The sequence below is a fragment of the Stenella coeruleoalba genome (genome assembly GCF_951394435.1).
Source record: "Stenella coeruleoalba genome assembly, chromosome: 7".
NCBI classification, from domain to species: domain Eukaryota; kingdom Metazoa; phylum Chordata; class Mammalia; order Artiodactyla; family Delphinidae; genus Stenella; species Stenella coeruleoalba.
This window is the reverse complement of record NC_137153.1, coordinates 33,453,392-33,477,706: the sequence shown is the minus strand read 5'-3', so window position 1 is coordinate 33,477,706 and position 24,315 is coordinate 33,453,392. Positions and strand designations below refer to the sequence as shown.

Sequence of the window (24,315 nt, the reverse complement as noted above, 5' to 3'; positions counted from 1 at the left end):
TTTTTTGTGGTATGTGGGCCTCTCACTGTTGTGGCCTCTCCTGTTGTGGAGCACAGGCTCCGGACATGCAGGCTCAGCGACCATGGCTCACGGGCCCAGCCACTCCACGGCATGTGGGATCTTCCTGGACCAGGGCACGAACCCGTGTCCCCTGCATCGGCAGGCGGACTCTCAACCTCTGCACCACCAGGGAAGCCCTGCATTTCTTTTCTTCACTCAACAATGTGTATTGAAGAGCTTTTCCTGTGAAGATAGAGTTGCTGTGTTCTTTTTAATGACTGTGTAGTATTCCACTGTGAATAATTTTCAAGGGTGTGTCAGCCTATGAGGGAAAACTTCCTCAAAGGAAGGGGGTGGGGCTTCCCTGGTGGCGCAGTGGTTGAGAGTCCGCCTGACAATGCAGGGGATGCGGGTTTGTGCCCCCGGTCTGGGAGGATGCCACATGCCGCGGAGCGGCTGGGCCCGTGAGCCATGGCCAGTAAGCCTGCGCGTCTAGAGCCTGCGCATCCAGACCCTGTGCTCCAGAATGGGAGAGACCACAACATCAAGAGGCCCGCGTACCGCAAAAAAAAAAAAAAAAAGGAAGGGGGCACTTTCAGAAGAAGGAAGGGAATGTGCTGGGCACCAGACAACTGATGTCCACCCTCTACTACCACGTCCTACCAGGCACTCATTGCTACATACTCTAAGTATGGTGTTGAGCCCATTCCACAGACCATGATGGACACCCCCCACCAAACTTGGGGTCAGATGTCAACATTGATGGTTCCACACATTGCAAGAGGGTGTGAAGAGATTTATTACTCACATAATGAGGATTCTGGGAGGGAAGGGCAGCTAGTGTCCAGCTGTGGATGACAGTCATGTAATGAGCCAAGTTGGTACTGGGGGTGGGGGGCAGTGGAGTGGTGAGGGAGAGTCCCTGAGATAATATGAGGAAGCAGGATTAATTACAGTGGTTTGATTCAGTCTTTGATTCCTATCTGATATGGAGCATAATGCTTGCATAGAGTTTATGATGGTTCAAGAAACTGAACTACGATGGATCGACTTGGAGGGCATTACACTAAGTGAAAGAAGTCAGACAGAGAAAGACAAATATGATATTACTTATATGTGGAATCTAAAAAATACAACAAACTAGTGAATATAACAAAAAAGAAGCAGACTCACAGATACAGAGAACAAATGAGCGGTTACCAGTGGGGGCATGGGGAGAAGGGTAATGTGGGCGGTACAAATTTTGGGTGTAAGATAGGCTCAAGGATGTACTGTATAATACAGGGAATATAGCCAATATTTTGTAATAACTGTAAATGGAAAGTAACCTTTAAAAATTGTATTAAATAAATAAATAAACTGAACTAAGAAGAGTCATTGAATTGTAGACAGAAAACATGGTCACTGCTAAGTGCTTGATCATTGCTAATTCTCCCTTCCGAAGACGTAAATAAGCCATTTTCAGCATGAAAGCAGTTAAAATTTACTTTCACTGTTCTGAATTACAGATATCAAATGGCATACCAACATAAATAGATGATGGCATGGCTCCTCCTGCAATCATGCTGGTGATTTTATAGTGAAAATATTGTTTGTTTCACTAAAGCCTGCTTGAAATTTGTCAGTTTAAAAGCAAAACAACTCTCAACCAGAGAGGAATTTGCTTTTTGTGTGTTATAACAAATGGTTTTTAACCACCTCTAAAAAAGAAAAAAAAAAACCTCTCAGTAATTTAAGTATATATTCAGAAAAAATTAAACAAAACAACCACAGTCCTTGAACATTGTATATAATAATTAAAGGACAATTCTCATGAGAAAGAGCTAAAAATTATATAAAATCTCAATAATCGGGACTTCCCTGGTAGCCTACCAATGCAGGGGACACGGGTTCGATCCCTGGTCCGTGAAGATCCCACATGCTGCAGAGCAACTAAGCCCGTGCAACACAACTACTGAGCCTGCGCTCTGGGGCCCGCATGCTGCAACTACTGAAGCCTGCACACCTAGAGCCGTGCTCAGCAACAAGAGAAGCCACCACAATGAGGAACCCACGCACCTCAATGAAGAGTAGCCCCTGCTCGCCGCAACTAGAGAAAGCCTGCACGCAGCAACAAAGACCCAACGCAGCCAAAAATAAATTTTTTAGAAAATCTCAATAATCACTTATAAGTATTGTTATAAATGAAACAAACTAAAAAGAAATAATCAGTAAATATTTACTGACAGATTAATAGGCACAAAGCTTGCCTTAGGCTACACAATAGAGCACTCCAACAGTATAAAGATGTTCTTTTCAGGAAGTAAAGATAAATACATGCTGATTGAAGAAAGTTATATTAAATTTTAATAACTTTTCTCTTTCTTACAAAAGCTTTACCTGGGGTTGTCTATGTGAAAATACTTTTGTTAAATATGTTTAACTCTGTACTATATTATATCACCAACACCCAGCCAAGCTTTTATGACCTGCACTTGCCCTAGAGATCATAGTTGATAGGACTAGGGGTGAACACATGACCCAAGCTGGCTAAATCAGGTTTTCTGGAAAAATCTGAAATTGAGGGCCATACCACCAATCTGGGAAGTTGCTTGAACTGAAGGTAAATAGGCTTGGGTTCTTTGAGATGGGCCATTGGCCACATTCCTGTCAACACAGTGGGAGCTGTCCTGCAGAAGGCAAGACCTACTGAGAGGAGAATGAAGTGAACATACAGAAAATGGTAGAGATGATTTAACTCAGAAAAAGAAAGCAAGATGAGAGTCCGTGAGGACTGCCTGGACCATGAGGGTGACCTCATTCCTGGTCCCAGGCCCTTGGGAATCCTTAATGCCCTTCAGTAAGAGGGTATTCTCAGTGTCCTTTCAATACACCCATGTTGTACTTAGGCTTATTTGAAGTTTCTATTTCTTGCAATCAAAATGTATTTACAAACAAAATGGTTATTTCAATTCCATTAGTGACAATAAAGAGTATGGGATGGATGAGGGAGATATTTTCGCAGAAAGACTATCTAGGTCATCATGAGTGAACATAGATATTAAAAGAGAGGCAGAATCAAGCTCTGAATTATTTGTTCTTTGCCTTTGGTCAATCTCCTCAGTCCTGAAACAGTTCTTTTTACACAATTTTTCCAGCTTTACACTTATTTTCCTATGGAGAAGATTCAGTGACCTCTTCATTCTGCCATATTTGGAAGTTCCACCACAAATGACTTTTTAAATTTTATTTAAAATTTTTTTATCCTTTGCCTCTTTTTGATTAGCTTTTAAAAATTTTGCTTTTTCCCATATATTAGTTGGGATGTCACATGCTCTATTTCTATATGTCAAATGGTTACCTTAGATATTTTATCATGCATACTCATCAAAGTCCAAATTAATCCATGTCTCAATCCTCCTCACGAACAAAGGACTTTACAGCATTTTAATTTCAGTCACACTTGTACTTTTGAATTCTAGCTTAAAAAAAAAAAGACTTCCCTTGACATTATTATGACTTTATTATATGGTCACTGTTTGCTGTATTTACCATATTCTTTGCTCCTATTGCTTCTTACATCTCAAACCTTCTTAGATCATTTTCCCTCTGCCTGAAGAATATCCTTTAATTCTAACATGAACATCTGTTAGAGGTGAATTCTCTCAGTTTCTACTTGTATGACTTTCACTTTTATTTTTTCCAAATTTTATCGAGATATAATTGACATATAAGACTGTATTAGCTTAAGGTGTACCATGATTTGATATATGTATATATTACAAACTGATCACTGCTGTGACATTTTTATGCATATTTCTGTATACACATGTGCACACATTTCTTTCGAATATATACCTAGGAGTATGTGTATCTTCAACTTTTATAGATAATATCAAAGTGTTGGTACCAATTTACCGTCAAACAGCAGTATATGAGAATAGCTATTGTTCCATATTCTAACAATTGGTACTATCAGTCTTTTTACTATTAATCATTTCGGTGGGTGTGCAATGGTATCTGATGGTGATTTAAAATAGATTTTCCCTCATTTGACTAGTGGAGTTGAACATGTACATGCATTTATTGGTCATTTGAATTTTGGGATCAGTCTGTTCAAATTGCTTGCCCATTTTTGCCTATCAGTTTTTGGAGTTCTTTACAAATACTGCCTGGGATATACCAAATTCTCAATAAAACACACTTGCCATATAAACTACTTATGATTGATTTTGCCATTTAATGTACCAAGATATATCCCATATCAGTAAACACAAATCTACTTTGTTATTTTTAAGGCAATAAGGCAAGCCATTGTATAGATACACAATATATTGTGACTTAACCAATTGTCTATTGATAATCTTTTAGGTTATTTGTAATTTTTCACTATTTTATATACTACAATGAATATCCTTCTAAGATATTTTTGTACATTTTTAGAAGCAGAATGGTTTAATGTTGAGTAAAGGCTGATAAAATGACCTATATAAAAAAATCTATCAATTTATATTTCTACCAACAATGTGTAAAAGTGCTTATTTTGGAAAGAGTTTGAAAATTCTCTTCTCTTAGTTCCTGTAATTCTTGTTTTGTCTATGGTTTCCTTTGCTGTGCAAAAGCTTAGAAGTTTGATTAAATCCCATTTGTTTATTTTTGCTTTTATTTCTATTGCCTTGGGAGACTGACCTAAGAAAACATTGCTATGATTTATGTCAGAGAATGCATCACCCAGATACCAAAACCAAAGATGCTACCAAAAAGAAAATTACAGGCCAATATCTCTAATGAATATAGATGCAAAAATTCCCAGCAAAATATTAGCAAACTGAATCCAACAACACATAAAAAAGGTCATACACTACAATCAAGTTGGACTCATCCCAGGGTCACGAGGATGGTTCAACATATGCAAATCAATCAATGCAATACACCATATCAACAAAGGAAAAGAAAAAAACACAAACGATCATCTCGATGCAGGAAAAGCATCTGATAAAATTCAACATCCATTCATTATAAAAAATCTTACCAAAGTGGATACAGAGGGAACATATCTCAACATAATAAAAGCTATTTATGACCAACCCACAGCCAACAAAATAGTGAACAGTGAAAAGCCTTCCCACTACAATCTGGAACAAGACAAGGATGCCCAATCTCACCACTTCTATTCAACATAGTATTGGAAGTCCTAGCCACAGCAATCAGACAAGAAAAAGAAATAAACCAATCCCTTTTAAAATCACATCAAAACAAAACAAAACAAAAAAACCACTTAGGAATAAACCTGACCAAGGAGGTGAAAGACTTATATACTGAGGAACTATAAAACATTATAAAGGAAACTGAAGATGATTCAAAGAAATGGAAAGATATCCCATGCTCTTGAATTGGAAGACTTAATATTGTTAAAATGGCTATCCTAACCAAAGTAATCTATAGATTTAATGCAATCCCTATCAAATTACCCATGACATTTTTCACAGAGCTAGAACAATTAATCCTAAAATTTATATGGAACCATAAAAGACCCAGAATTGCCAAAGCAATCCTGAGGAAAAAGAACAAAGTTGGAGGCATAACCCTCCTAGACTTCAGACAATACTACAAAGCTACAATAACCAAAACAGTGGTATTGGCACAAAAACAGACACATGGATCAATGGAACAGAATAGGGAGCCCAGAAGTAAACCCACACACCTATGGTCAATTAGTCTTCAACAAAGGAGGCAAGAATATAAAATGGGAAAAAGACAGTCTCTTCAACAAGTGGTGCTGGGAAAGTTGGACAGCTGCGTGTAAATCAATGATGTTATAACACACCCTCACACCATGCACAAGAATAAACTCAAAATGGCTTAAAGACTTAAACATAAGACATGTCACCAGGAATTCCCTGGTTGTCCAGTGTTTAGGACTCTGCACTTCCAATGCAGGGGGTGCGGGTTTGATCCCTGGTCAGGGAACTAAGGTCCCACATGCTGTGCAGCACAGCCAAAAAAAAAAAAAAAAAAAAAAAGAGACCATAAAACTCCTAGAAGCAAACATTGGCAAAACATCCTCTAATTAGGTCTTGAAATCCCCCCTACCCTCATAGAGAAATCTTCTCCCTCTCTTGAATTATTGTAATCATTTCTTAAATGGAGCCCTGTCCCTAGACTTGATCCTTCCACTCAATTCATAAGCCAAACTACAGAGTTATCCATCTATTGATAAAATGCCACACTGGTTATGCTCCTCTCCTGTGGCCTTTGGGTAAAGCTCCAAACCTCCAACATCCCTTTTAGAGCCTGTGGAGATCTGGCTGCTTCTCTCCTGCACTCAGTCCTCCACACCTCACAATCACTTTCGCTTCCCAAAAGATGCCAGTTTCATCAGGCCTTTCTCCTACACTATCCCCTCTGGCTAGAACATTCTCTCTTACCTTATCCCTCTGTATACAAACTCTTATTTAACTTTTAAGTTTCAGTTTAAATATGTCTATAGTCAAATTTAATCTTAGGTTTGAGATGACTCCTAGACATTGAAACAGATATGTCAAGAAAGCAGCTAGAAACTTCCAGCATACAGATGGTAATACAGATGATCAAACTCACCTGGAGAGAAATTATAGCTAGAGAAGAGGTTTCAGGCCTGAGATCAAGTCGATGAAGAGGAGGAATCAGCAAAGGAGATTATTAAGTGAGGCAAAGGAGTTGGGCTGTAAAAACCAAGAGATATGAGTGTTGGAAAGAGGGGAAGAATCATTTCTGCTGAATGTTGCTAAAAACTGCTCTGACAGCTCCAGATGGGTATCTCCTGCATATTTCCAATACCACCCCACAACCCAGCCACAGAAGTGATCATACTGTTTAATACCAAGGCAGCCATTTGTCTGATCCCTTAGTAGTAAGAACTGACTTTAATTGACTGTAAGTAAGAACTCTGTCAACCTTATTTATCGTTATAGATTTCAGCAGTGAGCTCAAGATGCACTCAGTAAAAAAAAACTTGTTGAATGACTTAATCACCGGCACACATACGTGTAAGTCCTCAAGGAATTTACATACATTTGGGGAAAACATATGGAAACCACTATTTATAATACAAAGCGGGGTGTAATCAGTGCTGGCAAAGTAGTACAGCCAGCGTGCAATGGTTGAACTGTGGAACGGGAGAAAGCTTCCTGGAAAAGATGTTACTGAAGTTAGGGACTGAAGAAAAGAGCAGGCTATCAGAAAGTGGAGCCTTGAGGTTCTTTTTTTTTTTTTTTTAACATCTTTACTGGAGTATAATTGCTTTACAATGGTGTGTTAGTCTCCGCATTATAACAAAGTGAATCAGTTATACATATACATATGTCCCCATATCTCTGAGGCTTGAGTTTTTAAAACAATAAAAAATTGTTGTTAATTACCCAATTGTGGCAAGGCAGAGATTATTTACATATGTGCCTGTGAGTGGCAACACTCAAACTCTTCACTCTGGCAGAAATGTAGGATAAAGATGAGCATTGTATTTTAAAATACTATTATTTATGCATTAGTTATCTGAACAGGGTATGACCATGGATAATTTTAGTCTTCTTTACATTTTCTAGCAATTTCTAAATTTACTATTCTGCTATAATTTGCAGAGAGGGGTTTAGTTTTATTCTTTCTAAGACCAGAGTTTCATCTGGGCAAATTGAGAAAAGAACTTAATTCAAAAATGATATCTTTGTACATACACAAAAAAGTCAGTAATTTCCAGAATACTATTCATAAAAATTCCACAAATCTTAGAAGAGTTTGTAAACTGCATTCACAAATCTGGCAGAATTAAAATTAAATTTCTGTTTAAAAATGGAAATACAACATAATAAATGAAGTTAACATTAATTTTTTCCTACTCTTGGATGCTGAAAGATTCTAATGGAAATGAAAAAGATGAGATCACCCACCAGTAATGGGGAAAAAATGAGGCCATGGACAAACACACTATGTTTTGATTTATTAAACCACAAGCAAGCTTCACTTTATCCCCCATGAGTGATGGCTTAACCGGTTGCCAAAGTCTTCTTTTCCACTAAATACCTTTGTAAATATTGTGGTTACTCTGATTTATAGCCACCTCCTTCAGACAGTGTATCAGTAGAAAAGAATCCCTTTCCCAACAAATGTTAAAACTACCATCTGTGTAATCGTCTCACAAACCTCACGCTATGCATGGGTTTCAGGGTTTGCAGGAGGAAAATTATAGGAAAAGACCAGTTCTGGAGGCTCTGTCTGCGGTGATTCATCCCAAAGTGGGAATGCCATATCCAGAACGCCAGAGAGAAACACCTGAGTTGTCAACAGGGGACTTTTTTAAAGATAAGAACCTAGTTCCAGAGAAGGATGTGACTCACCCAGTCCTCCCTGGGAGGCAAGAGGCCAAGATGAATTCTGGCCCTGATGCCTCTGAAGTGATGTTTACCACGTCTGCTCTCCAAACACTCAGGCAATCTGGTTTTCATCTCGAAGGCGTCTGACTCCTATGGCTTTATGGGTGTGTGGAGCCATAATGGTGATGAGAGTCGGTTTCTGCTGATGTGGGCTGCAGAATATAGTTCTACCCATCCTTCCATTTCTGCTGGGGGAAGGAGCACTGCAGGGGCAAGCTGTAAAGTGACTTTGCTTGACTGTTGTGGAAAGAAAGAAATAAGACTAACTTGAAGTCACTCTTAGTTCTCCCATTTCTCAGCAAGTCAGGCAAATCATTTAACTCTGTGAAGCTTTAGTTTCCTCATTTAGCCTCTGTAATACTTCAGCTTTCTTCCTCTGTAAACTGGAGGATAACAAGGTACATCACTGGGTTGAAGGATTTATTGAGCACTGTGTCCAGCAGAGAACTAGGCGTCTGGCACACAGTGGAACTAGTTAATGCTGCTGGTTCCTTTGTTTTTCTTCCATCCCCATCATGTATAGGAACAGGAGAGGACCTGATTCTGCCAATGCACATACTAAAAATGTCTATTCCTAGGTTATTTTGCAACTCTACAAAACTATCTAAGTGTTATAATAACATGCATTATATTTTTAGCTTTGAATGCACACTCTTACGGCAAAAAATGACTTACTGTAGTTTTTAAGAATGGAAATTAAACCATAAATACCAAATGTATTTTCTTTGCACAAAATTTCTCCTCTACAAAATTTAACCTAAACTCTCTTGAACTCTTGTCAGAATATTACAAGTGTTAAAACAGGTTAGTTTGGATAAGCAAAACAATATCCTGGCTATAGGGACATAATATAAACTCACATCTCCTTTCAAGCCTAAACTTAAATAAACATCTATAAAAAGCAGAGACAAAACCAAAATTTAAAACCTCTCTGAGCAGTAAAACCAGCAATTAGGTAAATCTTGCATTTCTGTATTTCCATGAGTTATTTACAATAAGGAATACAGTAGGAATAACAAATTTTGGAGGGTAGATAGTACATCTTGTTATTCTGGATGTGCTGATGCAACGTGTGGGAGAGATCTAAGCCAAGTTGAATAAATGGAAGTTGGCAATTTGAATATAAAGCTCAGGAAACAGTTTAGAGCTTAGAATAGATCTGTAGCTTATTGGTATATGTTAAAGCAATGTGACTACTGCTCATTTATGTTTGCTTAACGGATGAACAAGATCGTGAGGGAGAGTAAGGACAGATAGAGAAGAGGGCTATGGAGGATGGGGAACATCATTGTTTACAATGTGTAAGTGTGTGGGGTAAGGGCAGTAAAAGATGATGAGAAAGAAAGTAAGCAAGATAGAAGTAAGAACAGACTGACTTCCAAGAATAGGGCAATCAATAAGAAAATGACAAAAAAAAAAGAAGGCTGATTAGATAGCTTCTGAGGGCCACTGGACATTTGAGAGGACACTTTCACAACAACCATAAATGCCACAGCAGAATCGCAGTAGTAGCAGAATTTGTTAAGGAACAAATGGGAAGTTGAATACATGGAGGCATTTCCTGTAGATATTCTTTTAAGAAATTAAGGAGAAAATGAGAAGATAAAATAGATGGCAGTTTGAGGACAGCCAGACAGGATATAGTAAGATTCTTTCTGGCTTACAGAAGCTGAATATATTAGTAGGTGAAGAAGAACAAATTATGATTATGCAAAATGCCATGTTACTGATTCAAGGACACCAAGATTCCATTGAGACACAGTCACTGCCATCATTGAACGCCTGGGCATGAATGTTACACTCTCGAGACAGTTGAGTCATTTAGGTTTAGGTCATGAATACAAAAGAATGGATACCTGGGAGGTGTGAATTCATACACAAGACCAGACTGGCAAATATTAAAGGTCTCCTCCCGATCCACAGATAAGTTTATAAAGATGCTGCCTTCAGTCATGTATGAGAACCTACTTGCTTCACACACATTTATTTGCTGTACTTTTTGTACCCAAATCAGATTATTTCAGAATAGTTTCCTTAATTTGTATTACACTACAGTAGCACTTCGCTTATCTCAAGAGCAAAGTACATTTAGAAACATACGATATCACAGAGGACATCATTTTTGGGAATTGTGGTGTATCACATAAGCACTACACCTAAGTCCTTACCATATGATTTCTCCACTCAGAATATTTTCTTCTCTGAAAACTATGGTTTCCACTCATGATATTTCTTAGTTTGTAATCCTAGTCCCACACTTAGACCTGGGTGAGAGTGTGTCTCTGGAGTCTCTGAAATGGGCTCCACATTGGTCTTCCTCTGGCTCTCCCCTTCCCACTAAGCAAGGGGCCCACATGCTTTCTTACAGCTAGCACCTCCCCCTCAAGATCATGCTGTGGGTATGCACCTAACACCCCAGAGTTTCCTGCCCTAGTGTCTCAGTTTCCAGGGCCCATGCAGGCCTCTTCCCTGGCTCTATCACCCTAAGGACATACCCAACTGCTAGTGTGAGCAACCCTAGGCCCAAAGGGTTTGCTTGTGTGCAGTTGAGGAGGAACTTGGAAGCATGGGCTGGGTGTCCACACAAGCAGGTCAAAACTTGGGGCAGAACATGACATGGGGTAGGAGGGAAATGGCCACCATCCTGCTCCTTCCTGAGCCACCATATTCCTGTGGAGGCAAATTCTGAGAAGTTCAGCTTTCCAGGTAGTTATAAAGGATGCTGGACAGGGTAAGAGAATGGAGCCCCAACATAATTTATTTAACTATTTCCTAGCTTGGTTTATAATTTTGCACATTTGTAATATCATATATGAACCTTCACCCATACTCTTGCCTTAATCCCTTCATCCCTTCCAGCCTCCCCAAATGATTGTTCCTGCAGCACAATAGGAAATCAAACTAAGATGAAATGAAGAAATGATAGGCCCTAGGAACACTTGTTATATCAAATGTAATCTCTTACACTTTACTCAAATCTTAATACAAGGAACGGCACTAATTCATTAGATTTTTCCCTTATCAAGACTCAGCAGGGACTTCCCTGGTGGTCCGGTGGTAAAGAATCCACCTTACAATGCAGGGGATGCAGGTTCAATCCCTGGTCAGGGAACTAAGATCCCACATGCCGTGGGGCAACTAAGCTTGCGTGCCTCAACCAGAGCCCACGTGCCGCAAACTATAGAGCCCACGCGCTCTGGAACCCACGCACCACAACTACAGAGCCCACACGCCCTGGAGCCTGTGAGCCACAACTAGAGAAGAGAAAAGGCGCATGCCACAACTAGAGAGAAGCCCGAGCACCACAATGAAGAGCCCGTGCACCACAGCGAAAGATCCTGCATGCTTCAGTGAGGATCCCACATGCCGCAACTAAGACCTGATGCAGCTCCAAATAAATAATAAAATAAATAGATAACAATCTTGAAAAAAAAAGACTCAGCACCCCAACATCCTCAAGTGGCATCATTCGTTCACTTGAGTTTGTCTCCACACCTAGAAGTAATGCAGAGAAACCCATCAATGTGTCCTCTGCCCGGTATGCTAAGCATGGGGTTGCAGGGTCTGTTCTAGAGATCTGGGAGTTCAAAGGAGGGATGCAGAATTAGTAGACTGGAGGACCCATGGACAGAGAATCTGACCTAGAACTTGCCTCTGTCCATGTCACCTGTTTTACTAAGAATGGCCTCTGATCAAACTCTGCTCAGGGAGTGAGGGAAGTTCCCAGAGACGGGTGGACCTCTATGGTCCCTGTGGTCTGACAATGCCATCTTAAGAAGGCAGAAGCAAAGACACATGGAACCTTAGCATTAAAATGATATCATCGAGTCCATATATCCCTGGGATAAATCCCACTTGATCATGGTGTATGATTCTTTTAATGTATTGCTGGATTCAGATTGCTAGTATTTTGTTGAGGATTTTTGTGACTATGTTCATCAGTGATATTGGCCTGTAATTTTCTTTTTTTTGCGGTATCTTTTTCTGGTTTTGGTATCACAGTGATGGTGGCCTCATAGAATGAGTTTGGGAGTATTCCTTCCTCTGTGATTTTTTGGGAATAGTTTCAGAAGGATAGGTGTTAACTCTTCTCTAAACGTTTGATAGAATTCGCCTGTGAAGCCATCTGTTCCTGGACTTTTGTTGGCTGGGAGTTTTTTTTTTTTTTTTTTTTTTTTGCCGCACTGTACAGCATGCGGGATCTTAGTTCTCTGACTAGGGATCAAACCCGTGCCCCCTGCAGTGGAAGCATGAAGTCTTAACCACTGGACCACCAGGGAAGTCCCAGTTGGGAGTTTTTAAATCACAGTTTCAACTTCAGTACTTGTGACTGGTCTGTTCATATTTTCTATTTCTTCTTGATTCAGTCTTGGGAGATTGTATGTTTCTAAGAACTTGTCCATTTCTTCCAGGTTGTCCATTCTTTTGGCATATAGTTGCTTGTAGTTGTCTCTTATGATCCTTTGTATTTCTGTGGTGTCCACTGTAACTTATACTTTTCCATTTCTAATTTTATTGATTTGAGCCCTCTCCCTTTTTTCTGATGAGTCTGGCTAAAGGTTTATCAATTTTGTTTATCATTTCGAAGAACCAGCATTTAGTTTCATTGATCTTTCCTACTGTTTTCTTCGTTTATATTTCATTTATTTCTGCTCTGATCTTTGTGATTTCTTTCCTTCTACTAACTTTGGGTTTTGTTTGTTCTTCTTTCTCTCATTGCTTTGGGCATAAGGCTAGGTTGTTTATTTGTGATTTTTCTTGTTTCCTGAAGTAAGACTGTATTGCTATATACTCCCCTCAGAACTGCTTTTGCCACATGTCCCATAGATCATTGTGCTTTCGTTTTCATTTGTTGCTAGGTTATTTTTTGATTTCCTCAGTGATCCTGATCCATTGGTTGTTTAGTAGCATATTGTTTAGCCTCCACATGTTTGCGTTTTTTCAGTATTTTTTCTTGTAGTTGATTTCTAATCTCATAGAGTTGTGGTTGGAAAAGATGCTTGACATGATTTCAATTTCCTTAAATTTACTGAGGCTTGCTTTGTGGCCCAGCATGTGAACTCTCCTGGAGAATGTTCCATGTGCACTTGAGAAGAATGTGTAATCTGCTGCTTTTGGATGGGATGCTCTATAAATATCAATTAAGTCCATCTGGTCTAACATGTCATTCAAGGCCTGAGTTTCCTTACTGATCTTCTGCCTGGATGATCTGTCCATTGATGAAAGTGGGGTGTTAAAATCCCCCACTATTATTGTGTTACTGTTGATTTCTCCTTTTATGTCTGTTAACATTTTCCTTATATACTGAAGTGCTCCTATGTTGGGTGCATATATATTTACAATTGTTATACCTTCTTCTTGGATTGATCCCTTGATCATTATGTAGTGTCCTTCTTTGGCTCTTGTAACAGTCTTTATTTTAAAGTCTATTTTGTCTGATACTAGTATTGCTACACCAACTTTCTTTTGATTTCCATCTGCATGGAATACCTTTCTCCATCTCCTTACTTTCAGCCTGTACGTGTCTCTAGATGTGAAGTGGGTTTCTTGTGGACAGCACATATATGGATCTAGTTTTCGAATCCTTTCAACCAGTCTATGTCTTTTGGTTGGATAATTTAATCAGTTTACATAAGGTAATTGTTAATATGTTCTTATTGCCATTTCGTTGTTTTGGATTTGTTTTTGTAGTCTTTTTTTCCTTTCCTGTTTTGTTTTCTTGTGATTTGATAACATTCTTTAGTGTTGTGTTTGGATTCCTTTTATTTATTTGTGTGTATACCTATTAAAGATATTTGATTTGTGGTTGCTATGAGGTTTTGATATAGCAGTCTATATACATACATAATTGTTTTAGGTTGCTGATCTCTTAATTTCAAATGCATTTCCAATATCCTGAATTTGTGCTCTCCTCTTCTCAAAATTTCTGGTTTTGATATCATATTTGTGTGCAGATGATTTCCTACCTTTACTTTATGTTTGCCTTTACTGGTGAGCTTTTCCATTCGTAAATTTCTTGTTTCTAGTTTTTCAATATCCGTAAATCAATCAGTGTGATACATCACATCAACAAATTGAAGAATAAAAACCATGAGATCATCTTAATAGATGCAGAAAAAGATTTTGACAAAATTCAACACCAATTTATGATAAAAACTCTCCAGAAAGTAGGCATAGAGGGAACATATCTTAACATAATAAAGGTCATATATGGCAAACCTACAGCTAACATCATAATCAACAGGGAAAAGCTGAAAGCATTTCCTCTAAGATCAGGAATAAGACAAGGGATGTCCACTGTCACCACTTTTATTCGACATACTTTTGGAAGTCCTAGCCACAGCCATCAGAGAAGAAAAAGCAATAAAAGGAATCCAAATTGGAAAAGAATAAGTACAACTGTCACTGTTTGCAGATGACATGATACTATACATAGAAAATCCTAAAGATGCTATCAGAAAACTACTAGAGCTCATCAATGAATTCAATAAAGTTGCAGGATACAATATTAATACACAGAAATCTGTTGCATTTCTATACACTAACAACAAGAGATCAGAAAGAGAAATTAAAGAAACAATCCCACTTACCGTCACATCAAAAAGAATAAAATACCTAGGAATAAACGTACCTAAGGAGATAAAATACCTGTACTCCAAAAGCTATAAGACACTGATGAAAGAAATCAAAGATGACACAAACAGTTGGAAAGATATACCATGTTCTTAGATTGGAAGAATCAATATTGTCAAAATGACTATACTACCCAATCTACAGATTCAATGCAATCCCTATCAAATTACCAATGGCATTTTTCACAGAACTAGAACAAAAAAATCTTAAAATTTGTATGGAGACACCAAAGACCCCCAAATAGCCATATCAATCTTGAGTAAGAAAAACGGAGCTGGAGGAATCAGGCTCCCTCACTTCAGACTATACGACAAAGCTACAGTCATCAAAACAGTATGGTATGGGCACAAAAACAGACATATAGATCAATGGAACAGGATAGAAAGCCAGGAATAAACCCACACACCTATGGTCAATTAATCTATGACAAAGGAGGCAAGACTATACAATGGAGGACAGACAGTGTCTTCAACAAATGGTGCTGGGAAAACCAGACATCTACACATAAAAAAATGAAATTAGAACATTCTTTAACACCATACACAAAATTAAACTCAAAATGGATTAAAGACCTAAATGCAAGACTGGATACTATAAAACTCTTAGCAGAAAACATCGGCAGAACACTCTGAGATAAATCGCAGCAACATCTTTTCTGAGCAGTCTCCTAGAGTAAAGGATATAAAAGCAAAAATAAATAAGTGGGACCTAATTAAACTCAAAAGCTTTTGCACAGCAAAGGAAACCACTGACAAAATGAAAAGACAACCCACAGAATAGGAGAAAATATTTGCAAACAATGTGACCGATAAGGGATTTGCCTCCAAAATTTACAAAGAGCTCATGCGACTCAATATCCAAAAAACAAACAACCCAATCAAAAATGGGCAGAAGACCTAAATAGACATTTCTCCAAAGAAGATATACAGATTGCCAACAAACACTTGAAAGGATGTTCAACATCACTAATCATTAGAGAAATGCAAATCAAAACTACAATGAGATATCACTTCACACCGGTCAGAATGGCCATCATCAAAACATCTACAAACAATAAATGCTGGAGAGGGTGTGGAGAAAAGGGAACACTCTTGCACTGTTGGTGGGAATGTAAATTGATACAGCCACTGTGGAGAACAGTATGGAGGTTCCTTAAAAAACTAAAAACAGAACTACCATATGACCCAGCAATCCCACTACTGGACATATACCATGAGAAAACCATAAATCAAAAAGAGACATGTACCACAATGTTCATTGCAGTACTATTTACAATAGCCAGGACATGGAAGCAACCTAAGTGTCCATCAACAGATGAATGGATGAAGAAGATGTGGCATATATATACAATGGAATACTACTCCGCCATAAAAAGAAATGAAATTGGGTTATTTGTAGTGAGGTGGATGGACCTAGAGTCTATCATACACAGTGAAGTAAGTCAGAAAGAGAAAAACAAATACCATATGCTAACACATATATATGGAATCTAAAAAAAAAAAAAAAGGTTCTGATGAAACTAGGGGCAGGACAGGAATAAAGACGCAGACGTAGAGAATGGACTTGAGGACACGGGGAGGGGGAAGGGTAAGCTGGGGTGAAGTAAGAGAGTAGCACTGACATATATACAGTACCAAATATAAAATAGATAGCTAGTGGGAAGCAGCTGCATAGCACAGGGAGATCAGTTTGGTGCTTTGTGACCACCAAAGGGGTGGGATAGGGAGGGTGGGAGGGAGATGCGAGAGGGAGGGGATATGGGGATGTATGTATGCATATAGCTGATTCACTTTGTTATACAGTAGAAACTAACACAACATTGTAAAGCAATTATACTCCAATAAAGATGTTTAAAAAATACAAAAATGGAAGTATTTAGAATTAAATATATTAAAAGATGTATACAGTCTCTCAAAGAAACTTATAGAACATTACTGAACACAACTGCTTACTTGAAGGAACACCGACAGGTTAACTTTTTGATAATTTGGGAACAAAATGAAAAATGACATAATGGATGGCATAAAAAAAAAGAATCCATGAGTTCATGCTGATAGCAAAAACATTCAAAAGGAGGGTGGGAAGGATGGAAAGCTCTTCTTCACAAAAGAATGCCACCAAATAAGAAATGAATGATGGAATTTCAAATCACTGTTTTGCAACCTCCATAGTAAGAACTGATCTGCAATGGATGCTAAAATCATTAGGTGAAAGATTATAGGGAATAGATTGTGTCATATAATGTCATCCAGTAGGTTATTTATTAATTTCAAAGGAAAAAGGTCCCTTTTCAAAGATGAGATTTGGCAGACATCACCTTAGTGAGGAGATCAAACTTAACATCAGGAATAATGAGACATCAGATCAAGTATGTTCTGAGGTCAGCACTGAACAGGGAACAGTACCTTTCATCCAATACATCTGCCAAAAACTTTAACCAAAATCTAATCATGAGGAAAGAATAACCTATCCAAGTTAAAGATTTACAAAACAATTTACAAAACGTTGTTCAAAAATGTCAATGTCATGAAAGACCAAAAAAGACCAAAAAAAGAAAAAGAGAGAGAGAGAGAGAGAACTGGAGAACTGCTGCTTTAGACTGATGAGACAAAACATGTCGGGACTTCCCTGGTGGCACAGTGGTTAAGAATTTGTGGGCTTCCCTGGTGGTGCAGTGGTTGAGAGTCTGCCTGCTGATGCAGGGGACACGGGTTCGTGCCCCGGTCCAAGAAGATCCCACATGCTGCGGATCAACTAGGTGCCACAGCTGCTGAGCCTGTGCTCTGGCGCCTGCGAGCCACAACTGCTGAAGTCCGTGAGCCTAGAGCCTGGGCTCTGCAACAACAGAGGCCACTGCAATGAGAAGCCTACGCACTGCAATGCAGAGTGGACTCCGCTTGCTGAAACTAGAGAAAGCCCGCGCACAGCAACGAAGACCCAATGCAGCCAAAAATAAATAAACAAATAAATAAAGATACATGTCAACTAAATTAAAAAAAAAATGGGCAGAAGACCTAAATAGACATTTCTCCAAAGACAACATACAGATGGCCAAGAGGCACATGAAAAGATGCTCAACATCACTAATTATTAGAGAAATGCAAATCAAAACTACAATGAGGTATCACCTCACAACTGTCACAATGGCCATCACCAAAAAATCTATACAATGAATGCTGGAGAGGGTGTGGAGAAAAGGGAACCCTCCTACATGGTTGGTGGGAATGTAGATTGGTACAGCCACTATGGAGAACAGTATGGAAGTTCCTTAAGAAGCTAAAAATAGGGCTTCCCTGGTGGCGCAGTGGTTGGGAGTCCGCCTGCCAACGCAGGCGACGCGGGTTTGTGCCCCAGTCCGGGAGGATACCGCATGCTGCGGAGCGGCTGGGCTTGTGAGCCGTGGCTGCTGGGCCTGCGCGTCCGGAGCCTGTGCTCTGCAGCAGGAGAGGCCACAACAGTGAGAGGCCCGCGTACAGCAAAAAAAAAAAAAAAAAAAGAAGCAGCTAAAAATAGAGTTACCAGATGATCCAGCAATCCTACTCCTGGGCATATGTCCAGAGAAATCCATGGTTCAAAAGGATACAGGCATGCCAATATTCATTGCAGTGCTGTTTACAATAGCCAAGACATGGAAGCTACCTAAATGTCCATTGACAGATGAATGAACAAAGACGATGTGGTACATATAAACAACAGAATATTACTCAGCCATTAAAAGAATGAAATAATGCCATTTGCAGCAACATGGATGGAACTGGAGATTATCGTACTAAGTGAAGTAAGTCAGACAGAGAAAGACAAATATCATGATATCACCTATGCGGAATCTAAAAAAAAAGATACAAATGAACTTATTTACATAACAGAAACAGACTCACAAACTTCGAGAACCAACTTGTGGTTAGCAGGGGGGAAGGGTAGGGGAGGAGGGATAGATTGGGAGTTTGGGATTGACATGTACACACTGCTACATTTAAAACAGATAACCAACAAGGGCCTACTGTATAGCACAGGGAACAGTGCTCAATATTCTGTAATAACCTAGGGACTTGTGTGGTGGTCAGTGGTTAAGACTCCATGCTCCCAATGCAGGGGGCCCGGGTTTGATCCCTGGTCAGGGAACTAGATCTCACATACCGCAACTAAATATTCCACATGCCACAACTAAAGATCCTGCATGCAGCAATGAGGATCCTGTGTGCTGCAACTAAGACCCAGAGCAGCCTAAATAAATTCTGTAATAACCTAAATGGGAAAATAACTTGAAAATGAATAGATACATGTACAACTGAATAACTTTGCTGTACACCTGAAACTAACACAACATTGTTAATCAACTATGCTCCAATATAAAATAAAAATTAAAAAAAAAAGAAAATCCCTTAGCCCAGGAAAAAAATGATATCATCGAGTTCAGTGTCTGAGAATTACCTTCTGCAGCATTTCCAGTAGAATGTCATCTAGTTTCTACTAGAATCCTTTCAGTCTAGTGGACTTAGCATCTCAGTAGGCAGCTCAGTTGGACACTTCTAGTTATGAGAAAGGGCTTTTGTTTTTTAAACTCAGCCCAAATCAGCCTGTCTGTATCATCTGTCCATTGATTTTGGTTCTAGTCTCTGGAGCACAGCAGAACAAGTCCATGGCCTGTTTTAATATCTACAGTCTCTTCTGTCTTTGTTCCTCAGTCCCTCTAAATTCACCTGGCAGGGCCACTTCTCTCAAAAATCAAGTAGCCGAATGTGAATGAATTCTTGGGCTACTTTCTGTTCCATTGGTCTATTGATTTTCCTTGTGTTATTACCAAACTGTCTTAATTACTGTAGCTTCTTATAATAAGACTTGATATTTAGGACAGAAAGTCCTTTAGCCTTGTTCTTCTTCAAGAATGGTTTGGCTATTCTTTGGCCTTTGTATTTCCATGTACATTTTAGAATTTGTCTAGTTTAATAAAAACAAAAAAAATACATCTTTTTCTTTAATTCTCTAACCATAGAAAGACACAATTGATTTTTATTTATTAATTGTATATCTGGAAAACATGTTAGATGATTTAATAATTTTTCTGAAAGTTATTTCAGATTTTCTTTTTCTATTGAGGTAACATTGATTTTTAACATTATATAAGTCTCATGTGTACAACATTATATTTCTACTCCTGTATACCCTGCAATTTGCTCACCACAGAAAATTTATTTTCCGTCTGTCACCACACAGTTGAGCCCCTTTACTCATTTCACGGTCCCCAACCCCTTCCCGCCACCATTTCAGATTTTCTATGTATACAACGATTTTACCTGGGCTAATCAGAGATTTTTCCTTCTTTTACTTAATTTTCTTTTAAAATAAATTTATTTCTTTATTTGTTTTTGGCTGCATTGCTGTGCGCTGGCTTTCTCTAGTTGCGACGAGCAGGGGCTATTCTTTGTTGTGGTGCGTGGGCTTCTCATTGTGGTGTCTTCTCTTGTTGCGGAGCACAGGCTCTAGGCGTGCGAGCTTCAGTAGTTGTGGTGCGTGAGGTCAGTAGTTGTGGCTCATGGGCTCAAGAGCACAGGCTCAGTAGTTGTGGCCCACGGGCTTAGTTGCTCTGCGGCATGTGGGATCTTCCTGGACCAGGGCTCGAACCGGTGTCCCCTGCACTGGCAGGTGGATTCTTAACCACTGTGCCACCAGGGAAGCCCTTGATTTTCTACTTATACATTTAAAACATTTTTTTCTTTTTCTTGCCTTACTGCACTGGCCAGGACCTTCAGTGAGCCTGCTTGTCTTATTCCCAGAAAGGGAAAACTTTCAATATTTCAACACTGAGTATTTTTTAATAATAGCTTTACTGAGATATAATTTATATATCATTAAATTCACCCTTTTAAAGTACACAATTTAGTGTTTTTAGTATTTTCATAGTTGGGAGCCATCACCACTACCTACTTTTGGAACATTTTGGTGACTCTATAAAGGAACCCTGTACCCATTAGCAGTCACTCCCCATTGTGCCATCCCAACTCTTACCCTCCTCACCCCAACAACCACTCATCTACTTTCTGCCTGTATGGATTTGCCTATTATGGACATTTCATATGAAAGAGCCATACAGGGCTTCCCTGGTGGCGCAGTGGTTGAGAGTCCGCCTGCCGATGCAGGGGACACGGGTTCGTGTCCCGGTCTGAGAAGATCCCACATGCCGCGGAGCAGCTAGGCCTGTGAGCCATGGCCGCTGAGCCTGCGCGTCCAGAGCCTGTGCTCCGCAACAGGAGAGGCCACAACAGTGAGAGGCCCGCGTACTGCAAAAAAAAAAAAAAAAAAGAGTCATACAATATGTGGCCTCTTGTGACCGGCTTCTTGCACTGAGCATAATCTGTTTGAGGTTCATCCATGTTGAACATGGATGCATCAGTGCTTCATTCCTTTTTATTGCTGAATAACATTCCATTGTAGAAACAGATCACACTTTATCCGTCCATCAGCTGATCGATATTTGAGTTGTTTCCACATTTTGGCTGTTATGAATAGTGTAGCTACACAATTCAAAATTCGTGTACAAGTTTCCATGTGGATTTATGTTTCCACTTCTCTTGGGTATATAGCTAGGAGTGGAAGTATGTTGTTTTTTTGTAGATAACTCTGACAGACTAAGGAGTTCCCTTCTATTTTAGTATGGTAACAGCTTTTTCTCTCTTCCTTCTTTAAACATTAAGGTGATAATATAATGTTTGGATTTTATCCTTAAATCAACCAGTTATTTCTTAAATAAACCTAGTGTAGTCATGATATATTATCCTATTTATATACTGCTAGATTTGGTTTGCTAATATTTTACTTTTTTTAAAATCTATGTTCACTAGTCAGACTGATCTATAATTTTCCTTTCTTGTAATGTCCTTGTCAGGTTGCAATATGGTATGGTTATGCTGACCTTAAAGAATTGTTTGGTAGAATTTGTTGATTAATATAGGCCTATAGTATTCTTTGTGGGAAGGTTTGAATTTATGGTTTCAATAGTAGACAATTCAGATTTTCTATTTCTTTTTCTGACAGTTTTATTAAATTGTCTTTTTCTAGGAAGTATCCATACTGTCTAAATTTGCTGGCATAAAGTTGTTTATAATATCCTCTGATTTAACTGTTTTCACTCTGTAGTAATAGAAATTTTCCTATTCCTCATACTGGTGATCTGTGCTTTTTCCCTTTCTCCTGCATCAGTCTTGCTACATATTTTATTAATTTTGTTAAAAAAAATTTTTTTTTGGCAGTGTTGATCCTGTCTCCTGCATGAATTTTTCTATTTCATTGATATTTTTGCTTTTAATTTTTTTTTTTTTTTTTTTTTGCGGTACGCGGGCCTCTCACTGTTGTGGCCTCTCCCGTTGCGGAGCACAGGCTCCGGACGCGCAGGCTAAGCGGCCATGGCTCACGGGCCTAGCCGCTCCGCGGCATGTGGGATCTTCCCGAACCGGGGCACGACCCCGTGTCGCCTGCATCGGCAGGCAGACTCTTAACCACTGCGCCACCAGGGAAGCCCTGCTTTTAATATTTTTGACAAACACCGCCAGGGCAAAAAGGTGCTCATGAACCCTCTCAGATCTAAACCCAGTGATTCCTTATGGTCTTTTTTTTTAATCTCATTGACGATTTTAAGATGTTTTTAAATAGTGATCCAGTGATCCAGTTTTTTAGTTGTCTTTGAAGGGAAGGTTGGTAGAATCATCTAATCCTCCAATATTGGATATAGAAAACTGAAAATTTTAACCGTGTATTTAAAAAATTTATGCTACTTATATAGATTACCTATTCAAACATACAAAAATCATTTAAAAAATAAAGTGGCAGGTAAATGGACATTTTACATATTTCCGGTGGGAGTATACATTACAAGAATGTTTTTGGAAAGCAATCTGGAAAAATGCACCAAAACTCAAAAAGGGGAAAAATCCAAATGTCCACTGATAGGGGAAGGTATCATGGCATATTCATACATTAGTACTCCACTTAAATGTAAATATTCCTCTGAGAGGGTAAATTCAATGAAAGCAAATGAAGCACTGTCACACTTCAGCGTGAGTTAGCTGAAAAGGCATTTAACTATGGCACTAGCAAGGGATATAGAACAGGCCTGAAGCAAGATAAGACTCCCATTTCTGAGAGGGGAAATTTAGCTTTATCTGAGCAACTATACCCTTAAAAGAAAGACTAACTCATTGAAAATATTGAAAAGGTGACTTTACTCAAACACATGTTTTGGAGTTGGAACCCATGCTGGCTGTGCTTGTAGCCTGGGCACTCAGGGACCTGTTGACACCCTGTTTGGTGACCAACACCAAACTCTGCAGAGTGGCTGTCAGAGCCAAGCTTTAGAACATAGTTATGGCTGCAGTAATAAAAAGGAGGAGAGCACCAATACCAGCATTTCCCATGTACTACTGTGGTTAACATAGTTTCTGCAGGACTCATGTAACAGTCCATTAACCCACAAGATTTTAGAGCAGGGACCTCAGAAACTGTATAATCTGGTTCTCCGCAACTTTGCCAATCTTGGTATGATAATCTTGGCTATTCCTCTATGCTGCTATTTAAGTTTCTTCTTTTTCTGATTGTTTAAAGATTTTTTAAAAAAAGTTCTTTTTTTTCTGATCTGGTTATGAAAAGCTCAAAACGTTATAAAAGTACAGAATTACATACTAAAATCCTCCCATAATTCCATCACCCAAAGATAACCACTAACAGTTTGTTGTTTATTTCTTCCAATTTGTTCTCTAGGAAGATGTTAAATTGTATACATTAAAAGAAGGGAACATAATAGCACGTGTACTATTTTAAAATTTCTTTCTTCCTCTTGGTATATTGTGGACAATTTTGCATGTCTATATAACAGTTACTTCGGTCTCTCTACGTAGCTTTATGGCAGCCTACTGTTCCCTATCAGTATATAACTGGTTAATTCCCCTCCCCCCTTGGGAACAATACTTCAAAGTACTTTCCTAGAGGCACACTTATGCAGAGAAAGATGTGTTTCTACAATGGATTCCTAGAAGTGATATGCTGGGACAGAGTATAGCTATTGTTAATTTGTCCTGTTTCTTATTTATTTATTTATTTCACTCTGCTGGGTCTTAGTTGTGGCACATGGGATCTTTAGTTGCTGGCATGCGGGCACTTTTAGTTATGCGGGATCTAGTTCCCTGATGAGGGATCGAACCTGGGCCCCCTGCCTTGGGAGCGTGGAGTCTTAACCGCTGGACCACGAGGGAAGTCCCTATCCTGTTTCTTTTGAGGACAACTTAACAATAGGTATACTCGGTCC

General features: G+C 39.0%; 1 protein-coding gene across 1 annotated transcript in view; it reads right to left on the bottom strand.

Annotated features, from left to right (window-relative positions):
- Nucleotides 1–24,315, bottom strand: part of CENPP (centromere protein P) — a 225,726-nt gene that overhangs the window by 20,373 nt on the left and 181,038 nt on the right. The window lies entirely within an intron of this gene.